Source organism: Larus michahellis, chromosome 1 (assembly GCF_964199755.1).
Source record: "Larus michahellis chromosome 1, bLarMic1.1, whole genome shotgun sequence".
In the NCBI taxonomy this organism is placed as follows: Eukaryota; Metazoa; Chordata; class Aves; order Charadriiformes; family Laridae; genus Larus; species Larus michahellis.
In genome coordinates this window covers 198,146,278-198,161,437 of record NC_133896.1, presented here as the reverse complement: position 1 = coordinate 198,161,437, position 15,160 = coordinate 198,146,278, and the positions used below count along the sequence as shown (strand labels likewise).

Here is a 15,160-nt window from a genome sequence, read left to right as displayed (position 1 = left end):
ACGTTTAAGTCTTTCCTGGTTGACTCCTTTCATACACACTGTTACCTCTCAAGTTCCCTGACAGACTTAAACCCTCATTCACCAGTTCCTGGCACAGCCAGCGGGTAAAGGAGGAGCACCCCGTCCCTGCTCCTGCCCCAGCACGGCACTCACTGCAGCGTCTCCTTTTTCTGCTTTGCGATTCCCCTTAACCCTCCTGGCTCATTTTAGACCCGCACCCCAACTAGGATTTCAGCTGAAGACCTCCCTGCTGTCAGGTACTGCCGGCACTACACGTCTCCCTGAAAACCCCCGATTTTACACCCTTTGATGCTCCCCATTTCTCCGTGCCGCACGCCGAGCATTTCCCCTCCCGAGCGGGGTTATTTGAGCCGGGCACTCGCTGCCTGCCCTCTCCCAGAGCCGCGCTGGGATCGTGTAACGCATTTACAAGCCGTTTCCAAGCTCTCGCCCTTGCAGAGCGAGCCGCCCCGGGCCCGCGGCCGCTCACGGCAGCCGGGCTCCGGACCCCACAGCCGGGGCCTGCCCCCGCGCCACAGCCGGGCTCCGCAGCCCCACAGCCGGGGCCTGCCCCCGTCCCACAGGGCGGCGGCCTCCCGCCACCCCCTCCCCACAAAGCGGCGCGGTGCCGGGGGGCTCTCCCCGGGCCGCCTGGCTTTCCTGCCGCGACGCCCAGGGCGCTCCGTGTTTCCCCAAAGGGCAGAACGCAGCCGCGCCCGCCATGCCCACCTCACGCCCCACCATAGCCCAGCCCAGCCCACCTCCCCCTTCGCCTCTCGGGGCGTCCCGGCGGGGAGGAGCCGCCCGCCCCGCCCCACGCAGGGACCTCCGGGCGGGGCGATAGCGCTGCGGACTGGGGCTGCCCGGAGCCGCCCTTCCCCTTCCTCGCTCCCCCCGCGGCGGCGGCGGCAGGACCCAGGTGAGAGCGGGGTGGTGCCAGGCGCCGCTGAGGGAGGGCCCGGCCGGCGGCGGCTCCCGGTTGTGAAGGAGGGGTCGGGCGGAGGGAGGCCGGGCTCAACTTGACAGGAGGGAGGGAGCGAGGGAAGGAGGCGCCGGTGGCTGAGCTCGCCGGGCGCGGGTGAGTGTACGAGCGGGCGGGCGTGGGGAGGGGAGCGGGCAGCCGAGGCGCGGCGCGTCCCCGGCGGATGGCGGGCGGCTGGAGCGGGGAGGTGGCGCTCGGTTAACGAGGAGAGGCGGGGACACCGGGCGATCCCCGGCTCCGCTCCGGGGGCTTGTGGCGGTGTCGTCGTCGTCGTCTCATCCCTGGCGGCCCGGAAGAAAGTTTCGGGGATGCCGGTGAGGGTGGGGGGCTCCCCCTGCCCTTCAGCCGCCCGCCCGCCGCCCCTTCGCCTCCTCCACAGAGCCCAGTCGCCAACCCGCGGTCACCCGGCCCCGCCGCCTTCGCTCCACGCCCGATCGGGAGACAAAGCCGCCGCCCCACCTGCCGCCACGGCCCCTCTCCCCGCCGCGGGGCCGCCTCAGGGACCGGGGCCGGCTGCCCTGTCACCCACCGGCCTGTGGAGGGACGGCGGCCCGCCGAGCGCCGGGCAAACTTATTTTTAGACGTGCCGCCCATCTCCGTGCCTCTTAAAAATAGCACAGTCCTTATTTAAGGAGTGGGAAAGAAAGTGGTGCTGGAGGCCTCGTGGTGTGGTTTTGTTTTTTTTTTAAAAGAAAGCTATTTTTTTACAGGAAAAAAAATGTTTTGGTGGTATAGGCGGCTGTGGGATGGGTGATATCCACAGGTACACACAGGATGCTTTTACTATATCATCTTTAAGGTCACCCCTTGAGCATGTGAACAAAGGTGCTCATGGCTTTGTCCTCCGCAGCGTGTCTTCAGCGTGAGGTGCAAGGTCCAGTGTCCCCCCACACCTGATTCCTGCCAGTACTTCTTATAGGGCGACTCGAGCTTTTTTTGATCTGTCATTTTCCTCATTCTCTGTCCTGTCACTTCTCTCTGGAACGCCTGCAACACGTGGGTGATGCAGGCTGAGGGAGTGATAACAGGCTCCTGCAAGGATCAGTACTCTTCATTATTTTGTAAATTAATCTTTTGCTTTTGTTTTAGCTACTGTATCTCAGCTGATTCTGGTGACAGAACTACCGTGAAATAAACTGGTTTTACTGCACAAAATGTATGATCTAGTCATGATTGCTGACAAAGGAGAATTATGATTTTTATTTTAACACCACTAAAAATATATGGGAGACTTGTGTAAATGGAAAAGGAAAAGTGTGTCTCCAATAGGGAAAGGAATTTTAAGAAAAAAGCGTCGAATCATAGATTATTTTAGATTGGAAAGGACCTCTGGTTGTCATCTAGTCCCACCCCCTTACTCAAAGCAGGTGGGGTCGGATAAGGTTGCTCAGAGCTTGTCCAGGTGAGTTTTGAGCATCTCCAAGGATGGAGATTCCACAGTCCCTGTGGTTATGGTGGTGCCAGTGTCTGACCACCTTTGTGGTGATTTTTTTTTCTTAATCTAATGGCAATTTCCTGTGTTGCAATTCGTTTGCATTTCCTCTTGTCCTGCCACTATGCACCTCACATCCATCCGTGGGTGATCGTAGTCATGTACATCCGTAGTTCTAGAAGCTAGTAGAAACCATGCTAGTATTTTGGACCAAGGGGCTGATTGTTTCATGACATCATTCTAAGTATAATTGCTAGATTTTATTCTCATGAATTGGAAATTTATTCTTCCCAAGCATTTGCGTAACATTTCCTATTTATTTGAATGTGGTTAATAGCAGATTAGCATATTAATTTAAAACGCATAAAGACTTTATGAAGACTATTTGTTGTTTTGTTTTTTAATCAAATAAATGTCTCAAATAATTTACCCATCTCTGTTTGTCTGTTGGCCTTGTGTTCCTTAACCTGAATTTGAGACAGTCTGCTCCCAACTTTTGCTAGAGTCCTTTCACAATTAACAGTGTCATATAGTCTCTTGGAATGACAAAGAGTCTACTAATTTTAATAGAAGGAAAGCTTTTGGGCTTTAATCTTGAAATAGATTTTCCTTGGGAAGGGATGTGCCTTGAACAATACAGTACAACCTGTTATTACTAGGAAGTTGCCTTTGTACTATGTAGGCATTGCTTAATGCTCTGGAGAAGCCTTGGCTGATATTTATGATGCTGTTGATGTGGTAAATGATGTGGGCACCTTTTTTCATTCAGCAGAGAAAAGAAGTGTGTTCAGACCATGCAGAATAAAATCTGCATGTTCTCCAGTGTGACACGACTGCCAAAATTACTTGTTTCTTAATTTGCGTAAATTCTTGGATGTCACTGATAATATTTCAAAACCAGCAGAATATATTTGTAATGTGATTCATAGTATGTCACTTCTGGACTTGTCTGGGTAGAATTTCAAAACATTAGTATGATGCTACTTAATAGCAAATGCTTCTGAGTAACTCATGGTTTCCATTAGAGCCATATCGAATAATTTATTAGAAGCCATTTGAATGGCTGGCTGCACAGAATTTGATGATATTTGGAATCGTTTGATAAATAATTTAACTTACTTCTCCAGATAGCATCTGCCATTTTATAATGATGGAAACACCTGACGCTTATGCTCATTGGCTTGTATTAATTGTAGTGAGCTTCCACTCAGGAAGAAATCAAATGTATGGTGTTTTTTGGGTTTTTTTTGGTGTTTTATTTAGTACTGTAATGCCTATGTGAGTCTTAGATATTCTTGACATGTATAAAACTCTTCTGCAGGCTCACTGAACTCTAGATTATATATTTGAGATTTTAAATTTTACCACTGCTGATATTTTAGGGTTTTGAAGATGATATTTTCTGTTTAAAAAGTGGACTACTTTGTTTATGTTTTTCCCAGTCTGTATTAATCTCTTGTTAGCATGTCATTATGGTAAAATAAATAAACTAATGACATACTACGTTTCCATAAAATAGAAGGTTTTGGGAGGGTATAAAAGCTTTATTTGATTTGATGGTATTTGAGAATGATTTGCATAGTTGCTAAAACACTTTATATTGTACTGTTAAGATCAAAATCTTGGAAGGAGAGATCATCATATGTCTGCAAACAGACCAGGGTAGCAGTGATTCATAGAATAAATTCCACTCTGAATTTGGACAAGAACATAAAACTGGGAAGGCACTTGTTAGACTCATGAATGGTTTGCTTAGCGTACAGTTTTCAGGAAGGCTGTCACTTATTTTAACGCTATTGTTATAGGACAGAATTTCATAATACAGCTCAGATACTTTCAGTTTTATGGCCTGGAGGACTGAATGTTGGATTGGCTCTGCTAAATTAAAGCTGGGGTCTGTGACAATGACTAATACCAGGTGCTTCAGAGCGAATTGTAAGAACAAATGTGAGATAATTTGCATCCCACGTTCAAGGTGAATTCGATGCTTTGTAGTTTAGAATTGGCTTAAAACCCAAATAATGTTTAATAGCCTCTTCAGATGTTATTATGCATAATTATGATAATTTTGGACATACTTGTTGCTGATATGAGTACTCAGTCTAGATCTATGGCTAATTTGGGGGGCAGCTAGTTTATGCAGCGGTTTTGTTTTCTTGCTTGCTGCCAGACTGTTTACAGACTCAGGCCAAATTCACTGAATATTTTCCACTAAATTCAACAATTAGGGATAATAAGACATTCGTCAAAAAGAGGTGCTTCTGCCCACATCCTTAGACTTTGAACTGCAGTGGTGACAACACTCACGTGGGTGTGAAATCTGCCCAGTTTCAGATTCCTTTTCCGTTTTGTGTTGGAGCAAGCTGCTTCTCAGAGAACCCCATTTTCACCAGTTTGTAGGATGGTCTCGGGTGTTCATCTTAGCTTCTCCTATGGAATTGAAATAGAGACCGTGCCCATGCTTGCTAGTTAGGTATTTTATTTTGGACTTGGGAAACTTGCGAAGTTTGTATTCCAACAGCTGTCCTAGTCAGTGTTCAAATATTTTATATATATATAAACAGCATCAACAAACAACTAAGAAGTCTGAAACGACCTTCTAGCCTGATAAATACGTAGTTGAGTCTCGAGCTATAGGCTTGACTTAAAAGTGGGAGGGGAAAAAGCATTGCTATAGTACAGTCTATTTCTGAATATTGCTCAATTCCAGTATCAGTATCATTTTGAATGTGGGATGCTTATCATCTCACATTTATCCTTAGATTCCGTTTCTGCATACTATTCGATTCCTCAGGTTGATGGCTTCTGGTAAAAATAAGCTGTGTGCTATGCGAATATGTATTTATAAACACATCAAAATACTATGTGGTAGAATGGTACCAGTCAGTATACCAGTGAACCTAGGCATAGATTTCATTATGGTATTGCTTAGGAATTTTTTCTGGCTTTTCTGAACTTTATAGTCTTTGCATGCAGCCCTGTGGAGGTTTTTGAAAGGTTTACAGTTTGCTGGTGAAATTCTGCAGTACCTTCCACAAGCTCCTGACAGGCTCCACATTACGTTTGAGGAGTTACCTGTTTGAACTTTGACTGAAATTGCACAGTGCTGTTCCAGATCACTGTTCCTTCAACTTCTCTGTGAGGTGGATGGCTTTACGTTTCTTTTTTCTAGAAAGAAATCAGTGACTTACATGTATATACCAGACTGGTCCTGAAAGGAGTGCTATGGCTCCTGCTCAAGGATTACCTCTCCTAGACTAAAAATGAGTAGGCTGCTAATCCCATGGCAGCTTCACCAGTTTAAGTGATTGGTTGCTAATATTTTTACTAATGTATCATCAAAACCTGTTTTCCACAGAACACTTTGTGTTCGCAACACGACCACTCGTTCTGTTCTCTATTAGCGGCATCGTTGCTGCAAGCACCTATAGCAGAAGACTGCTATAGATGGCAGTGTCAGGCTGGAGAAACGATGGGAGAATTTTTGGTGACTACAGTCACAGGAGGTGAGAACTAAATTTAAAAGGTGGATTTCTGTTCCTGGTAATTGGAATTTTTCTTTCCCAGTATAGTCTTGGTAAAAATCGTAGCTTTTATGGACTTTTTTGTTGTATTATCCATGTCAACCAAGAAATCTCCTTAGATGTTTTAGGCAAATAGAGGTAAAAATGTAGTACGTGTTCACTCTCATACTTAAGACTCAATTCTTGGAAATTTCTACTTTAGAAAAAAAAAGATTCTCATAAAGCCCTCATCATATTTTTAAATGAGCTAGAACAAAGCATGTGATAATACAAATAGCGTTACTAATGTCTATAAAATATTAGCCCATGCTTCACGGTAGAGCATTTTCTTTTATTTCAGTTACGTAAGAGCACAGATAAGTAGAGTACTTTGAAAGGAGTTTAAATACAAGTGTCAGTCATCATTGTAAATGAGTGATTGTTAGGATGTGGATTTATTTTATTCTTTGCATCATAGTACATGGTTTGTCTTGGAGCAGAAATTGCGAGGTGTCGAGACCGGGCCATGTTTCGGCATAGGAATCCATGCCAGAGCACCCCTCTGGAGTGAGAATGGAACTTTTCTGTATGCTACATCTATGATGGAGCAAAGACGTTCAGCTGTGCTATAGGATGCTGCGGTCTTATGAATTGAATACTAGGTGTTTTCTTATTTAGATAGTAATTGGTCTTCAATGATAGGCTCTTTGCAGAATAGATCTCTGAAAAAGAATCTTTATCTGAACTTGTGGAAGGCTTTATTTGGGAATAGAGCTCCTGTATTCATTCACTGCAGGACTTTGACTGTGATCATCACATGTGTACCTGATGTGTTGTATAAAAACAACGCAGTGGAGTTTTGTTGGTTTTTTTCCTAGGGATGAAATCAGCTACTACATCCTTTTTATTACTTAATATTTTCTTTCAGATGTCTTTACTAAAAATCTAATTCTATGCAAAAGCAAAAATTATTTGAATAGATGCTGTTGTTCTTTGGAAAAAAATGCCATGTACTTTTGTACTTAGTATAAATAAAATATAAACTGATGCTTCCAGAAAGCAAGCTGATTTTTCTCTTATGGTAGAAGCAGGTTTAGTTGTTGAGAGTAATAACCTTACTTCTGCTGGGCAGAAGCATGACTTTAGCCTCTGTGCATGTGATGAAATACCATAAATGATCCTGCAGTTAGTGTTGACACTGACGGTGAAATGACAGCCATAAAATTGTTTTTAATTGTACTATAGCAGTGTAGACTGTTCTTAAGAGAGTAATTCCATACATTGCACTTTAACAAGTAATTTTGACACACTTTACAGAGTTCATCAATCTCTCTTTTTTTTTTCTTCTCTCCACAGTGTGATGTTTTGAAATGAGTTAGAAGGAAAGCTGTATGCATTAATTTAATCAGAATTTGTTCTGAAATTGTTTAATGTATCCTAGTTAGTTTATAGATGCGCTTTCAACTTGGCTATTATTAAAAGAACATTTTCAGTACCTTAAAATTCTACTTTTTATATACATAAAAAGTTGTATGCCTTGCTCATTTGAGATATTTGTAGCAATACGTATTCTGAGAGAGATGTTGTTTTGGCTATTAAAAGTTTCATTAGACAATCTTTGTTAGAAGATTTTAAATTAAAGATAAAATAACATAATCTGCATCTTTCATATTATATTTGCCTATTTCTTCTGCCTTCTGATTAACTGTGATCATCATTAACAGCAAGCCTGTCCTCCCGTGAGGTCTGGAGCTAGTAAAGCTCATTTTCTTATGAATTTTTATGTTGTTGTTCATCTGATGATTATGATCAGTGGTTCTGCTATGTTTAAGGCATGGTAAAGTTTCTCTCCATGTGTGCTCTGCTAATGTGTAATATGATGTGAATCCATACCCAGCCTTTATCTCATGCAGGGCATTTATTGGAGCTGTTCATCAGAAGCTTGTTCTTCACTTGGCCATCTATTTCCATAAAGCATGCAGTCATTTCACTACCTTTGAGGTCGCTATCCTGTCAAAAATCAGTAATATCTGCCAAGCAGTTGAAAACTATTTGGAGGGGAAGAGAGCAATGTTCACAGACCTCGTGATCACATAAGCTTCTTAGCTTTAGCAAAGCAGACCTGAAATCTGTATTTTAATTTTTCTGCAGCACTTGGGATTCTGATGCTCTCCTTAAGGAGATATATCCAAAAAATAAAATTGTTTGTCTATGAGAAGTTTAAAAGATGTGCCGAAACCAGATAATATTTCTTGGAATGTCTACTGTCAACAGGAGACTCCTAAAATTTTTAATAAAATATCAGACCCACATTTTTAAAAAAATGTGGTTTTTTTCCAGAAATTCTGAGTTTTCATGGGTATTTTGAAAGCAGTAATAGCTACAATTTATTCAGGCAAGACATTTTCATGAGTGTGGATCTTACAGCTTAATATCCTGAATATCTTTGCAAGAGTTTGTACAAGGAGTGTAGTGTCACAGCTTTAACATAAACCAAAAATATAAAGCTCTTTGTCCTCCTATTAAAAATACGTGAGGAGTCACATACTCCAAACACAATGTTTGCCTCAGTTTAAGCAGGGATGGTTTTTTATGAAATCTTCTTTCAGTTCTGGCCTGTTGCAGGGTCATTTAGCAGTCCTATCTGGAAGTCATATTACAGAAGTCATCTTGAAAATAATCCATACCATGCAAATAGGAAATCATCCCGTAACAAATGAAAATCAATATCCTATTTCTTTTAATTGCAAAAAGAATAGAAAACCATTTTATGACAATAATGATTAATCATAATGAAATCTTGCAGCACTCAGAAATGCACTATGGGTACTGACATGCTGTACGTTCTCAACAGTTTAGTCTTACTGTATAAACAGAAGATAAGTGAAATCACAAAGAGATAAAAGGCAAAACAAAGACTGCAAAAATAAACATAACTTCTAAATTAAGGAAAATTGATAGCTTGATGTGAAGGCATTGGAGGAGGTGAGATTTGGATAGAGATGGGGTGAATGAAAAGCATAATAAAGGATGAAGGGGGAGAAATTACCACTTAAGGGAGAAGAGAAATGAGGGCAGGTAAAGCCTTTTGAAAATCAGCAGTGTCCCAGTTGAAGTACAGCATATAACTCCGTGTCTACTAATTTGAATACATTGTTCAAAAGAGTCAGCACTATTCTGTTTCATGTCAAGCTGACTTTTTTAATAGCTTCTTACATTTTGTTGCATGATTTGTTAGCTCTGTCTTCTTCGCTAGTTGTAAATTGCCTGGGACTGATTCTTCACTCTTCTGAAAGTTTGTCTATTGAGAATAAATCTGGGAAATTAGTCTTAGAACCAGATGGGAATTTTCTAGGGCAGATTTTTCCCTGTTTAGGGGCAACACTGGAAGGTGTAACAAAGACTTTCTGTCACCACGTAGGCTTTGGAAAGTCAGGCCACAGTGATATTTCTTCCCCAGTCTAAGCATGGCAAGCAAATGGACTATGGCCATTTACAGTAGTCTCATGAGAACACAAGCTGGTGCACTTCAGAAGAAAAACAATTGGTTTATGTTGCTCTTCCAGTTCATAAAATGCTTACTAATGTTATCTCGGAAGATAAAAATACATAATTTGTTTCCATTTTTTGTAGACATACAGTGTCTTGTATACTCGATGGAAAACGCTGCCCTCGTAAAAGGAAGAGAGAGCAGCTGTCTATATATTTAGCCCTGACTGTTGTCTTTTGGGTCAGATTGAATGTTTCTGAAAGGAGGAGGGAAGGGCGGTTACTCTCAAGGAAAGTATCATAGACTCGTGGAATAGTTGGAAGGGACCTTTAAAGGTCATCTAGTCCAACCTCCCCTGCAATGAGCAGGGACATCTTCAGCCAGATCAGGTTGCACAGAGCTCCATCCAGCCTGACCTTCATCCAGCTGGAGCAGCTTCTGAGGTGTAATGAAGAGGAGGAAGCGGGGAGAGAGCCAGAAGCTGCAGTGCAGGTACAAGCTGTGAGATGGAGAAGCACGGGTCTGCCTCTAACAGAAGTCGGTCCTCAATGGGTACTTCTGTACCACTGCGTCTGCAGGTCAAGGACCTGGACAGGATGCTAAGCTGACCTCAGTCTGGAGCTGCTCTGTTGTAGAGAGAATAAAGTCAGATCCAAGGGTGAGATGACTGGTGAGCAGTATGGACAGTTGGGGTTTGGGCTTTGGATCTCAGGCTTGCTTCTTGTCCTTCCTTTTGTTCACCAGTGTGGACATGGGTCAGAAGTAATAGGGAAATAAAAGGTTGGTTTTTAGGGAACTAAAGCTGTAAAAGCTTATGCAAATACCAATTTGTTAGCGCTGGTATTTAGAAGGAGTTGTTCTAAATAATTTATTAGTCCTTGGAGGAGAATATGTGGATATTTTTCTCCCTGGGAAGCTGCTGAAGATTGATAGGTTGGAAATAAGGTCAGAGGAAAGAAACTTCCTGCATGGACATATTTATGGGTTAGATTTGTTTTTGAGCTTTTTAAATAGCGTCAACTGGCAGCAAACTAGCTTGGATTCTTGTGAGAAGTTATATTGCTTAACGTTCCTATTTTTGTATTTTAGTAAAATACAACTTCAGAGACCAAAAGCTGTAGTTGGGAGAGTGGTTCTCTTCTCCCTCTTTCTCTCTTGTATTTATGTATTTTGTAACAGTTTCATGTAAAAATGGCATGTGGAAACAAGATTGTTCCATCTGAAGTCTTTTTCAGCGGCAAATGCTAATGCAATTTACACAAATATAAGGCTACAAGGAACAGTCAAGAATATGTTCTTATCTCTGAGAGATTGAACAGTGCGCTAAGTTCTGCGTAGATACAGGTATTTAATACGATGACAGGATTGGTTTTTGCTAGCTTTCTGCTGATTTTTTTGAGTGAATTTGCAGTTTAAATTTATAAGCATATTTAAAGAGTTGTTTGGGTTTGGTTTTTTTTAAATTTATTGTTAATTATAAAATGGAAAAGACTAAGATTCCTTTAGTTCCTATGGTCAAAGTTATTAGTTGAGGAAAACACAGTGTGGGAAGCGAAGGTTGCTGTAGCTGCCTTTTTTTCCTTGTCTTTAATTAATTTTTTGTGCTGTCTTTTTCCTATCATTACTTTCTTTCTTCTGCCTTGTAAACCTTGCTGTGGAGTCTTTTTTACCTTAATAATTCTGGTTCAGCAATTCACATGCTAATACCTGCCTTTGAGGTATATGGTAGTAGTATCTAAGGTTCTGCTATTCACAAATGAGTCTCCATTCTTTGAATAAGCTGATTATGTTCCGCATCCCTTGGGAACATCCATGTGCTGCCTCCAGGACTCTAGAACAACTGGTGAGAGATGAAAGTCTGATGGTACTTAGGCCACTAAAGCCATCTGACAAACAGCAGTATGCAAATGATGTCTGAAGGAATCTATAATGTTATGACTTGGAGCCAAGAGAGCGCTGGATACACCGGCTGAGCAGGTAGTTGCCCATCTGAAAAAAGTTACCCAGGACATCCGCACATTCGAGCCATGGACTTAGGGTAAGGAGCAGTTCTTCTGACGTAGTAGCTGAAGTGACCACAAACAAAATTAAGAAAGGAGTGTTCTTTACTGGCTTGTCATTAAATGACCTGTCTGCTTTGTCTGCCTTGGGACAGGAGGGGGGAGCTGGAAGAAAGAAGTTTCCAAGAATCTGGACATGGGATCTGCCTGCAGTTGCCTTAGTTCAAACTGGTGCCTCTGGGAACATCTGGGCTGATGTGAGCTGCCCTGTTCGGCCATGCCTGGGGGTGGGGAGGATCCCCTCCCCAGGGTGTGTGTGGGGGGGGGGCTTAAAGCATGTGGGGGGAGACTTGGGGGGTCCATACCTAAATTTGGGTGGTTTTGCCCCAAAATATCCCCACCTTGCTGCTTCTTCCTTACAGTCACCGAAGCGCTTGGCAGTGTAAGGCTGATGGTTGGACTCGATGATCTTAAATGTCTCTTCCAACTTAGACGATTCTATGAATCTGTGATTCTGTGACTCTGCTTCTCATTTCTGCTACTATTAAAAGGTGAAGGAAAGGAGGAAATGGCTGAGCTGGTTTTTTGTTGTTTTTAAAGATTTAAATAAATTGCATAGATTGGTTGGTTGTTTTTTTCCCCACCTGGGAGATGGGGAAGAATAGATAGGTTCTTAACATGCCACATAAGCCATATTCGAGCATTGTTGTGGCAAGTAGTTCTTTTTACACAGTTTGTGGGGCTGTGGAATTATTACAGGAGCAGTTATGTGGGTTAAAATTATAGATTAGCATTTTATTATATCATAAAAACTGTGTTTGAAAAATAGTACAAAAGGCAATAGTTAAACTGCAACCTATTGATAAGAGTACTGTTACACTGTGCTGGGTGAAAAGTTAACATCAGTACATCTGAAAAAGAAAAAGTACACTTGCAGATGGCAGGTTACTTCGCTTACTGGAAATTACAGAAGATTCTGAATCAATTTGTGTTCTGTGAAATTCAGTGTTGACTTACATGAGGATCTGCTTCTGCAATGAAAGGAATAAAATAAAATACATTTACACTGTTGAGACATCAGAGTAAGTATTCCTCTGTGTTGATGGTTAATAGATAAGCCCCGAAATTATTTTTTTCCTGACCCAACCATATGCATTAGCTGTCAGCAAAGACATGAAGATCTCTGTTTACGTATAGCCATTTGCTGACCAGAGAGAGACCAGAAATAGAAGTTGGAGACTGGCAACGATGATAAATAGGCATTGGAAAAACCTTCCATATAAAGCAAGGTTGAGAAGATTGGCACTTTTCAACTTTTTCCACTTAGAACTATATGCGGAATACTAGCCTTTATGAGGAAAGGGAATTGCGTGTTCTGTCCACCCTTTTTGACGGAAGAGTAAAGTCTGTGTAAGAAAGTCAAAACCCCTCAAGTATGCAAGAAGTTCTTTTTAGATGGTGTGTCATTACTTTATGTAATAAAGTGACAAAAATATCTAAGAAATGAGAAGATGCTGATATTTCTACAACAAAAGATTAGATGCTTAAATGTAATATATGCATGCACTATATAAATTCCTTCAGTATTTTTGAAGTCCTTTCTGCTGTAAATCCTTGTGCTGCAAAATACAAGCAAACTAGATGGAACAACTGAAAAAACACTATTCAATCCAGAATTGTCCACTGACGAATTTCTTGCACCTTCTGTCAAACCATCTGCTATAGGCTAATGAACAGACAGCATGCTGGATCAGATGAAGCACTCGTACGAGCTATTTTGATAGCTCCCGTGTTGCTTTCAGTGGCAACTCTGTGGTTAATAAAGCTTAGAATTAAATTTTTGAGGGCGGGGGCGGGCAAAGTGGTCTTGCTATGAGCTTCCGCACTGCAGGATGCTGTTGACAGAGAGGGGTGATGAACCCACATCGCTCTTTTCGAAGCATGTTTCAAAGTTTTCTCATAAGCCTTCATTTAGCAGAAAAACATCTCAGTAGCCTCTGTCACGTGCCCATGGGAAGGAATGACTGAACTGAGAGGAGTGTAGAGTTGTGCCTGTTTTGGGCTGGGGGAGATCTACATAATTCCAAATATCACACATCACTCTGGCGTACAAAGCGGATCTCGGTGCCGGAGCTAGAGCCTAGCTAGAACAAATACCAGCTTCATTTTGGGATGTACCCAGGATTTCTGTCTCCGAGGAGGCACCACCATCATTTCTTAAGAGTTTCTTCCTTCTGCGACTCTGGACATGATAACACACAAATAATTTTCTCTGCCGCTGGCAGATGCAGATGTTGTGTTTGAAGCTGTATACAGACTAGCAGAGAAAGTATTTATTTATTTCCAACATAACATCCTTTTGAAATATTCTTAAATATGCTTCATAGGAGTATTTGTGAGGGATCCAATTTTACTTTGTAATTTAATCATTCTTGCATTTGTCAGGATTAAAAAAGGTTGAGGATGCCATTTGGTCACTGTTTAGTGATTCCTATGATTACTGTTGAAGTATGATCTTAGAAGCATCAGAGGTCCAGTCCAAAAGAAGGGTAGAAGTGACTGGTGTTCTGGTATGTTACTACCGGAGTTGTCAGCACTACTGGTGGCTTTCCAGTCTCTAGTCCTGCTCGTGATGAAAGTGGAAGCACATCACTTAAAACCAGCAGGATGCTCGAAGGCCAAAAGAGCAGTGATGCAAAGGACACTCTTCTTGCAATATGGTAGCAGAGGGTTTGCTAAACCAGAGCAGTTGGAGTGAATCTGTGTTGGCCTATCAAGACTCCGTGCTGGAATCTTCTGCTAAATTATATTTTCACTCTTTTAGACAATAATATTTGGTTCATCGTTACTGGCATTTTGCATGTAGATCAACAATACAATTCTTTTTTTGTTTGATTATTGTTTTTTAGAAAGGGTTGTAGAGTGAACATGCCCAGGTGTTCCTCAACACCGCAGACATACTGTGTGCTTCTTTGCTAGCATGAATTTTGATGGCTTAAGTTTTTTGCTAAATCCACTATGACCTGTCAGTTGTGCCACTGCAAAATTGACAAAATGAAAAAACATCATGGTCATATTGGAACAGTCTGTGCATTATGCCCACATGCATTGTGTTAATAACCAAACTTTGGCTCTAATTAATTTTGTGCACAATCTGATATATTCAGCCTGTTATCTTTGATATAGCTAATGAACTTTCCTAACACAGTAAGTTGTACGTAGATAACGGAAAAACTGAAAAAAAAGAGCTATGGATATTACTGATAGAACAACCCATTTCAGTCCATGTTTTCTGTCCTAACATAACTTAAGTGACTTCATGATTTCAATGTGCATACTTTCAATAAACTGACCAAATTAGTTTACACAACTCTCAAAGAAGGCAAGAGCTCTTGCAGCTCATTTATCATTCTTGATCTCCCATAGCTGTGCATAAATCCATAGCACTTAAAAGTAGATTTGGGGACTTCCTGCACTTGACGTTACTGGGTTATGATCTCCGTTTCATAACTGAAAAGGCTTCTGACATCTCTCTGTAAATACTTATTTTTATTCTTTTATTTGCGGGCATGTCAATTAAACACAGAAATTGAAGCTGCTAATCATAGGCATTCTGGTGACTAACTAATATATAATATTGCATAATGCAATTCTGTAGGGAATCTGCTTAATTTTTACACAAAATATAACCAAATGATCTAAAATTGATCTGTTCAAATTTCTTTTTTTTTTTTTTTTTTTTTACCTCTCTCT

At 41.6% G+C, this 15,160-nt stretch overlaps 1 protein-coding gene across 4 annotated transcripts in view; it reads left to right on the top strand.

Annotated features, from left to right (window-relative positions):
* Positions 1 to 820: 820 nt before the first annotated feature.
* Positions 821 to 15,160, top strand: part of FRY (FRY microtubule binding protein) — a 251,577-nt gene continuing 237,237 nt past the window's right edge. For 2 of the 4 annotated variants that reach the window (XM_074568003.1, XM_074568009.1), the window contains exon 1: positions 965 to 1,078. The gene's annotated coding sequence lies outside the window, so the exon portion shown is untranslated. Of the gene's footprint in view, positions 920 to 964; positions 1,079 to 15,160 lie in introns of those variants that run through there. The other 2 variants (XM_074568017.1, XM_074568023.1) reach the window with 2 other exon arrangements.